Genomic DNA, 9,127 nt, shown 5'->3' on the forward strand with positions numbered 1-9,127 from the left:
TTTATGATTTTTAAAGGCTAATTGATCATTAGAAAACCCTTTTGCAATTATGTTAGCACAGCTGAAAACTGTTGTTCTAATTAAAGAAGCAATAAAACTGGCCTTCTTTAGACTAATTGAGTATCTGGAGCATCAGCATTTGTGGGTTCAATTACAGGCTCAAAATGGCCAGAAGCAAAGGACTTTCTTCTGAAACTCGTCAGTCTATTCTTGTTCTGAGGAAAGAAGGCTATTCCATGTGAGAAATTGCCAAGAAACTGAATATCTCTTACAACGGTGTGTACTACTCCCTTCACAGAACAGCGCAAACTGGCTCAAACCAGAATAGAAAGAGGAGTGGGAGGCCCCGGAGCACAACTGAGCAAGAGGACAAGTACATTAGAGTGTCTAGTTTGAGAAACAGGTGCCTCACAAGTCCGCAACTGACAGCTTCATTAAATAGTACCCGCAAAACACCAGTCTGAACGTCAACAGTGAAGAGGCGACTCCAGGATGCTGTCCTTCTAGGCAGTGTTGTTCCTAAAACATAACAGTGACAGATGTGACAACATTTCTAATCAATACTGAAATTCTATGCTTAGATTATTGATACAATGGTTTACCTGAAAAAGACTGCAATTTCTGCCATTTCCCTTTCTGCCTCTGTTGCAACTTCTGTTGCTCGGAAAGCCTCTGTCCACTAAAACAAAAGAAACAGGAAATTTTAGGAACATCACCAGAGTCAACCAGCATCAAGTAAATTAATAACAAATCCAAGTATACTAACGTTGCCTCTGGCGTATCTTTTTCCCATGGTGGAGAAGTGCATCAGTCAGGAGGTCAATACGATGGGACGGCGTCATTTCTTTGGTGATCCTCCCAAAGCGCCTCCGATACGACAACAGCCTCTCCATCTGCCAGTCCAGCACCTTCGACATATTAGCTGTTGAATTTCATCTAGAAATTTTAAATCATGTCATATGGGTTATTTGGTTAAACCTTAAAATATGAATAAATACCTACTGACAATATTAATGATAATGTTCAAGTACCAGGTATGTCAAGTCATGTCCATAAGCATGGAAAACTGGCACAATGAATTTGGTCCCATGCTTCAATTCAGGAAAGTTATGGACACATTTTTTTGTTAAAAACAATGTTTGGAGAAAACTGCTATTCAAATGTTAAAGTCAATGAGATATTGAATAAAAAAGGTGAATTACTTGCACATGTGGATGCACCTTGCATGAAGATGAGCTAATGTTCTTGCCTCTCATCCCCTCCATCTTTCGCAGCAGGTACACTGTATTTGACAAACTACAGAAGCGATATCATTATTTGCAAACTAAATTAATCAAACACTGAAAAAAATACTGAAAAATAAAAAAACGAATTATTACTGCATACCACCTTTCACCCTTTTAAATTGTTCAAATCACATCATATTTTATTTGTCACATACACATGGTTAGCAGATGTTAATGCGAGTGTAGCGAAATGCTTGTGCTTCTAGTTCTGACCATGCAGTAATATCTAACAATTAATCTAACAATTTCACAACAACTACCTTATACACACAAGTGTAAAGGAATGAATAAAAATATATATGGATGAGCGATGGCCGAACGGCATAGGCAAGATGCAGTAGATGGTATAGAGTACAGTATATACATATGAGATGAGTAGTGTAGGGTATGTAAACATTATGTAAAGTGGAATAGTTTAAAGTGAATAGTGATACATTTATTACATCCATTTATTAATTATTAAGTGGCTAGAGATTGAGTCAGTATGTTGGCAGCAGCCACTCAATGTGGCTGTTTAACAGTCTGATGGCCTTGAGATAGAAGCTGTTTTTCAGTCTCTCGGTCCCAGCCTTGATGCACCTGTACTGACCTCGCCTTCTGGATGATAGCGGGGTGAACAGGCAGTGGCTTGGGTGATTGTTGTCGATGATCTTTTTGGCCTTCCTGTGACATTGGGTGGTGTAGATGACCCCGGTGATGCGTTGTGCAGAACTCACTACCCTCTGGAGAGACTTACGTTTTTTGGCGGAGCAGTTGCCGTACAGGCTGTGATACAGCCCGACAGGATGCTCTCGATTGTGCATCTGTAAAAGTTTGTTAGTGTTTTTGGTGACAAGCCAAATTTCTTCAGCCTCCTGAGGTTGAAGAGGCGCTGTTGCGCCTTCTTCACCACGCTGTCTGTGTGGGTGGACCATTTCAGTTTGTCCGTGATGTGTACGCCGAGGAACTTAAAACTTTCCACCTTCTCCACTACTGTCCTGTTGATGTGGATAGGGGGCTGCTCCCTCTGCTGTTTCCTGAAGTCCACGATCATCTCCTTTGTTTTGTTGACGTTGAGTGTGAGGTCATTTTCCTGACACCACACTCCGAGGGCCCTCACCTCCTCCCTGTAGGCCGCCTCGTCGTTGTTGGTAATCAAGCCTACCACTGTAGTGCCGTCTGCAAACTTGATGATTGAGTTGGAGGCGTGCATGACCACGCAGTCATGGGTGAACAGGGAATACAGGAGAGGGCTGAGAACGCAACCATGTGGGGCCCCAGTGTTGAGGATCAGCGGGGTGGAGATGTTGTTTCCTACCCTCACCACCTGGGGGCGGCCCGTCAGGAAGTCCAGGACCCAGTTGCACAGGGCGGGGTCGAGACCCAGGGTCTCGAGCTTAATGACGAGTTTGGAGGGTACTATGGTGTTAAATGCTGAGCTGTAGTCGATGAACAGCATTCTTACGTAGGTATTCCTCTTGTCCAGGTGGGTTAGGGCAGTGTGCAGTGTGATTGCGAGCGGCGTTCGGCGGTCGAAGTCACCGACCTTCTAACCATCGCTGATCCACTTTTCATTTTCCATTGGTTTTGTCTTGTCTTCCATCACACCTGGTTCCAATTCCATCAATTACATGTTGTGTATTTAACCTCTATGGGCTAGGTGGGACGCTTGCGTCCCACCTACGTAACAGCCACTTGCAGCCTGTGGCGCGATTTTCAAAACCTTAAAAATCCTATTACTTAAATTTCTCAAACATATGACTATTTTACAGCTATTTAAAGACAAGACTCTCGTTAATCTAACCACACTGTCCGATTTCAAAAAGGCTTTACAACGAAAGCAAAACATTAGATTATGTCAGCAGAGTACCAAGCCAGAAATAATCAGACACCCATTTTTCAAGCCAGCATATAATGTCACATAAACCCAGAAGACAGCTAAATGCAGCACTAACCTTTGATGATCTTCATCAGATGACACACCTAGGACATTATGTTATACAATACATGCATGTTTTGTTCAATCAAGTTCATATTTATATAAAAAAACAGCTTTTTACATTAGCATGTGACGTTCAGAACTAGCATACCCCCCCGCAAACTTCCGGAGGAATTTGCTAACAATTTACTAAATTACTCACGATAAACGTTCACAAAAAGCATAACAATTATTTTAAGAATTATAGATACAGAACTCCTCTATGCACTCGATATGTCTGATTTTAAAATAGCTTTTTGGTGAAAGCACATTTTGCAATATTCTAAGTACATAGCCCAGGCATCACGGGCTAGCTATTTAGACACCCGGCAAGTTTAGCACTCACCAATATCAGATTTACTATTATAAAAGTTTGATTACCTTTTGTTGTCTTCGTCAGAATGCACTCCCAGGACTGCTACTTCAATAACAAATGTTGGTTTGGTCCAAAATAATCCATCGTTATATCCGAATAGCGGTGTTTTGTTCGTGCGTCCCAGACACTATCCGAATGGCAAAGAAGGGTCGTGCGCATGGCGCAATTCGTGACAAAAAAAATCTAAATATTCCATTACCGTACTTCGAAGCATGTCAACCGCTGTTTAAAATCCATTTTTATGCCATTTTTCTCGTAAAAAAGCGATAATATTCCGACCGGGAATGTCCATTTAGCTAAACAGAGGAAAGTAAACAAAGCTTTCGGTCGACGCGGGCACGAGCCTGAGTCTCACAGTACTGTAACCAGCCACTACCCAAACGCGCTACTTTTTTTCAGCCAGAGCCTGCAAAGCCACGATTCAACTTTTTACCGCCTTCTGAGACCCTATGGCAGCCGTAGGAAGTGTCACGGGACAGCTAAGATCCTCACTCTTCAATAAACAGAGACAAGAAGAACGACACCTTGTCAGACAGGCCACTTACTGCATGAAATCTTCTCAGGTTTTTGCCTTCCATATGAGTTCTGTTATACTGACAGACACCATTCAAACAGTTTTAGAAACTTTAGGGTGTTTTCTATCCAAAGCCAATAATTATATGCATATTCTAGTTACTGGACAGGAGTAGTAACCAGATTAAATCGGGTACGTTTTTTATCCAGCCGTGAAAATACTGCCCCCTAGCCATAACAGGTTAAACAACATTTTGTTGTATTAAATCATTATAGTCTTTCAATTGTTCATATAGGCTGTGGCTTACTAAGAATGAAATAAAATTAAACAAAAAATGACTTATTAGTGCCTTTTGAATTCATTTTTAGAATTCATTTTTAGAAACACAATTTTGGCCAGTCTGTGGCATCAGGCTCATGCGATGGTGTGTGGAGAGTCGGCCAGCAGCGGAGAATATCCTCTCCACACTTGCAGAGCCACTGGGGATGCTAAACACCCTTTTGGCTACTCTTGCCAGGCTGGGCATAGATCCAGAGTTGTTTTCTTAATTTTTGTATAGGTAGGCCTAAAGGTTTTTAAGCAAAAAATAAGTTAATGAAAGCTCCTTCAATGTGGGAATATGGCAGGCCTATTGGGCCAAAATCAATTATGGCCTTTGTATAGATAAATAGAACAAAATGAATTAAAAGTTTAAGAGATCAGATTTTTTGTTTATAAATACTTTACTTGGTTTATAAATACTTTAAATACTCTTGACTCATGTATAGTCTATAGTAAATACTTATACTGTATAATCTATGCACCATCAAGGTTTTATTATTTTATTATTAGTCTTATTTTGAATTATGCCCAATTCAAGAGGCCCTTATGATGTGAGGCGTGAGGCAATTGCCTATTCTGCCTATTGGTAAGTCCGCCACTGGTGACATGCAAATAACATTGAAGTCCCTGTCTTTCCCTACATAACAAAGTCTCCCCCCCTCCCAAAAATAGACTACACGTTTGAAATACTATCGAACTAAATCAGGAAAGTAACCATGATCCAACATGCGAAAGTAAACAGAAGAAAGAGTACAATCAATGTAACAAAATGTATCCAAAGCAAAAACTCAAAACAGCAGAAAATGCTGAGTGAGCAGTTATAATGCGCAAGCGCCGCAAAAATATTTTCTTCCAAAACAGGAAGTCATAACCGTGCAGTGATTATTCACAATGTTCTCAAAAGCTAAGAATTGCTAGGCTATCCCCACATTTAGAAGGAAGAGTTCAACAACACAGTATAGGGAAACCGAGAGTGAGTAAAAAGAAAGAGGGGGGTGTATCGTCGCGCACACGGAGAATGGGAGTGTAGCCTACTCTACACTGTCTAGTAGCCACGCGCAAGACTGGATATGGTTGTAACACACACATACTAGGACACTCGAAAATAAGTTATGAAATAATTATCAAAACAATGTCAAGTAAATATCATTGTGAAGCTAGTGGCCACTTAGTCCGCACATTTCCTCAGGTGATCTGGATACACAGAAACCATAACTCATTTGTATACATTGAGAGAACTGTAGGCCTATTTATTGTTTTTCGCACTACAATCTATTCAATATTTCAATAATTCACATGGAAACATATTGCTCCATTATTAAACAAATATATTAGAAGAACACACTCTGCTATCTACAACCTAAAAGGGTTATTTGGCTGTCCCCATAGGAGAACCCCAAAGAATAACCTTTTTTTGTTCCATTAAGATTCTACATGGAACCCAAAAGTGTTCTATCTGGAAACAAAAACGGTTCTACCTGGAACCAAAATGGATTATCCTATGGGGCCAGCCAAATAACTATTTGAAACCATTTTTTCTAAGACTGTAGAGGCATACATTTAAACATAAGAATCTGCAACTTGCATTTAGCCTATGGAACCCCATTGGGGGAGAGAGTAATTATCATTTTCTATATCCATAGCAAATCCACTCTATAAAATACCTTCTATTCATCACCTCTTACATAAAGCATTGTGCGTGGCGCTGGTTTGATTTGGGGATGTGATCACGGTCTGTTGGACATCTAACTGTCACAGTATACACAGAAAATGGTGCCCCTCCTCGGCCGGGCGGCGCTCGGCGGTCGTTGTCGCCGGTCTACTAGCTGCCACCGATCTATGTTCTGTGTTCGTTGTGTTTTGTCTGTTTAAGTCCGCACCTGTTTCCGTTTCTGTAATTAGTAGGGGGGGTATTTAGTTTGTTCCTTGTGGTTTGTGTTTTGTGCGGGATTGTTTATTCGTCAGCGGGCAGGTCTGTGAACGTTTTGTGTTTTTTGCACATTTTTCCCCAGCGGATTCTCGCTAGAGGAATGTTATATTTGCCGGGCTGCGCCCCATGCGTATCTTTGTTTTCTCGGGGTTAACTGTGTTCCCGTGTGGTCTCTGGGCACACCCTATGCCCTTTTGTTACGCCGAGTGTTTTTTTTCGGTGAAATAAATATACCGTTCCACGGCACAACTGGACTACGTCTCCTGCGTTTGACTCTGCCTTTTCCTCCTGCCTTACGGAATCGTGACAGAATCCCGCACCAAATAAAATATGGAGTCAGCAGGAGTGGAAGCACCGTCAGTGGCCAAACAGGTGTCACAGCACTCCAACCTCCTCCACCGCCTGGGCTCGGCGATGGACCAAGTGCTGGCCAGATTGGAGAACTGGGAGAGAGGGGCTTCAATCACCAGACCAGCTCCGGTTCCTCAGCCGGCGCCTCTACAAACCCCACCTGAAGCGGTCGCGAGCGGCATCCGGATTACGCCACTGAGGGAGTTTGACGGGACAGCTACGGGATGTAAGGGGTTTTTACTACAGATTGAACTCTACCTGGCGACCGTTCGCCCCTCTCCCTCCAACGAAGAAAAGGTGAGTGCCCTTGTCTCTTGTCTTACGGGTAGAGCCCTGGAATGGGCCAACGCGGTTTGGGATGGCCCAGACTCGGCTCGGGGTGACTACCCGGAGTTCACCCGCCGCTTCCGGGCGGTATTCGATCATCCCCCGGAGGGCAGGGCGGCGGGTGAGCGATTGTTTCACTTAAGACAGGGGACGAGGAGCGCTCAGGACTTCACCCTGGAGTTCAGGACTCTCGCCGCGGGGTCGGGGTGGAATGAGCGGGCCCTGATGGATTCTTGATCGCTGCAGTCTCCAAGAGGATGTCCGCCGGGAGCTGGCCTGCAGGGACTATGCCATCACACTGGACCAGCTGGTGGATTTATCCATCAGACTGGACAACCTGCTGGCTGCCTGGGGACGTTCCAGTCGGGACCTGTTCGTTCCACCTCCCAGCCCTCCTGCTCCACAGCCCATGGAGATAGGAGGAGCTGCATCAAGGAGGACCGGGGGAGGGGCCTCTCCTGCACCCACTGCGGGCGCAGAGGACACACTGCGGACCGGTACTGGAGGGATCCCACCCGGAGTTCGGATGGCAGGCAGAGCACTTCATCGACCCCCCAGGTGAGTCAGCACCAGCCACACCCAGAGCCCCCTGTCGACAATCTGTACATTTCAGTTTGTTTTCCTGATTTTTCTCCTAACTTCCAGTATAAGGCACTAGTCGATTCAGGTGCAGCTGGGAGTTTTATGGACCGTGGCGTCGCTAAAAGGTTAGGGATTCCCCTGGTTCAGCTGGACCACCCCTTCCCTGTGCACGCCTTAGACAGTCGACCACTAGGGTCCGGCCAAGTGGGGGAGGCTACTGTACCACTGGTTATGGCGACGTAGGGGGGTCATGTGGAACGTATCAGCCTCTTCCTCATTGACTCCCCGGCATTTCCAGTGGTACTGGGTATCCCCTGGCTGGCCACTCACAACCCTCAGATTGCGTGGGGACAGAGGGCTCTTAAGGGGTGGTTAAGGGAGTGCTCAGGTAGATGTATAGGAGTTTCCATCGGTGCAACCACGGTGGAGAGTCCAGACCAAGTCTCTACTGTGCACATTCCCTCTGAATATGCCGATTTGGCTATCGCCTTCAGTAAGACAATCCCCCCATCGACAGGGGGATTGTGCGATAAACCTCCAGGCTGACGCGGTCCTTCCTAAAAGCCACGTGTATCCTCTGTCTCAGGAGGAGACAGTGGCTATGGAAACATATGTCGCTGAGTCCTTGAGACAGGGATACATTCGGCCATCTAAATCCCCTGTCTCCTCGAGCTTCTTTTTTGTGAAGAAGAAGGAGTGAGGTCTGCGCCCGTGCATTGACTATAGAGGTCTAAATTCGATCACAGTGGGGTTCAGTTACCCGCTACCTCTCATTGCTACGGCGGTGGAGTCATTTCACGGGGCGTGCTTCTTCACCAAACTAGATCTCAGGAGCGTGTAAAACCTGGTGCGTATCCGAGGGGGAGACGAGTGGAAAACCGCATTCAGTACCACATCTGGCCATTATGAGTACCTCGTCATGCCGTATGGGCTGAAAAATGCTCCCGCTGTCTTCCAATCCTTTGTGGACGAGGTTCTCAGAGACATGCTCGGACAGGGTGTGGTGGTGTACATCGATGACATTCTGATCTACTCCGCCACACACGCTGCGCATGTGGCTCTGGTGCGCAAAGTGCTTGGGCGGCTGCTGGAGCATAACCTATACGTCAAGGCTGAGAAATGTGAGTTCTCCAAACAAGCCGTCTCTTTCCTGGGATATCGCATTTCCACCACAGGGGTGGTGATGGAATGTGATCGCGTTACGGCCGTGCGTAATTGGCCGACCCCTACCACGGTGAAGGAGGTGCAGCGGTTCTTGGGGTTCGCCAATTATTACCGGAGGTTTATCCGGGGTTTTGGTCAGGTGGCAGCTCCCATTACCTCACTGATGAAGGGGGGTCCGGTGCGACTGCGTTGGTCGGCAGAGGCGGACAGAGCCTTCCGTCGTCTGAAGGTTCTGTTTACCGACGCTCCGGTGCTGGCGCATCCGGATCCCTCTTTGCCATTCATAGTAGAGGTGGACGCGTCCGAGGCTGGGGTCGGA

General features: G+C 45.5%; 1 long non-coding RNA gene across 1 annotated transcript; it reads right to left on the reverse strand.

Moving 5' to 3' along the window:
* Positions 1 to 601: 601 nt before the first annotated feature.
* LOC123730371 (uncharacterized) lies at positions 602 to 1,480 on the reverse strand. Its single transcript, XR_006761733.1, has 3 exons — positions 1,203 to 1,480; positions 767 to 936; positions 602 to 679 (listed from the first exon to the last, which is right to left on the reverse strand). It is a non-coding gene; the product is annotated as an uncharacterized lncRNA (long non-coding RNA).
* Between the last annotated feature and the right edge of the window lie 7,647 nt (positions 1,481 to 9,127).

This window comes from Salmo salar, chromosome ssa24, assembly GCF_905237065.1.
Source record: "Salmo salar chromosome ssa24, Ssal_v3.1, whole genome shotgun sequence".
Taxonomy (NCBI): Eukaryota; Metazoa; Chordata; class Actinopteri; order Salmoniformes; family Salmonidae; genus Salmo; species Salmo salar.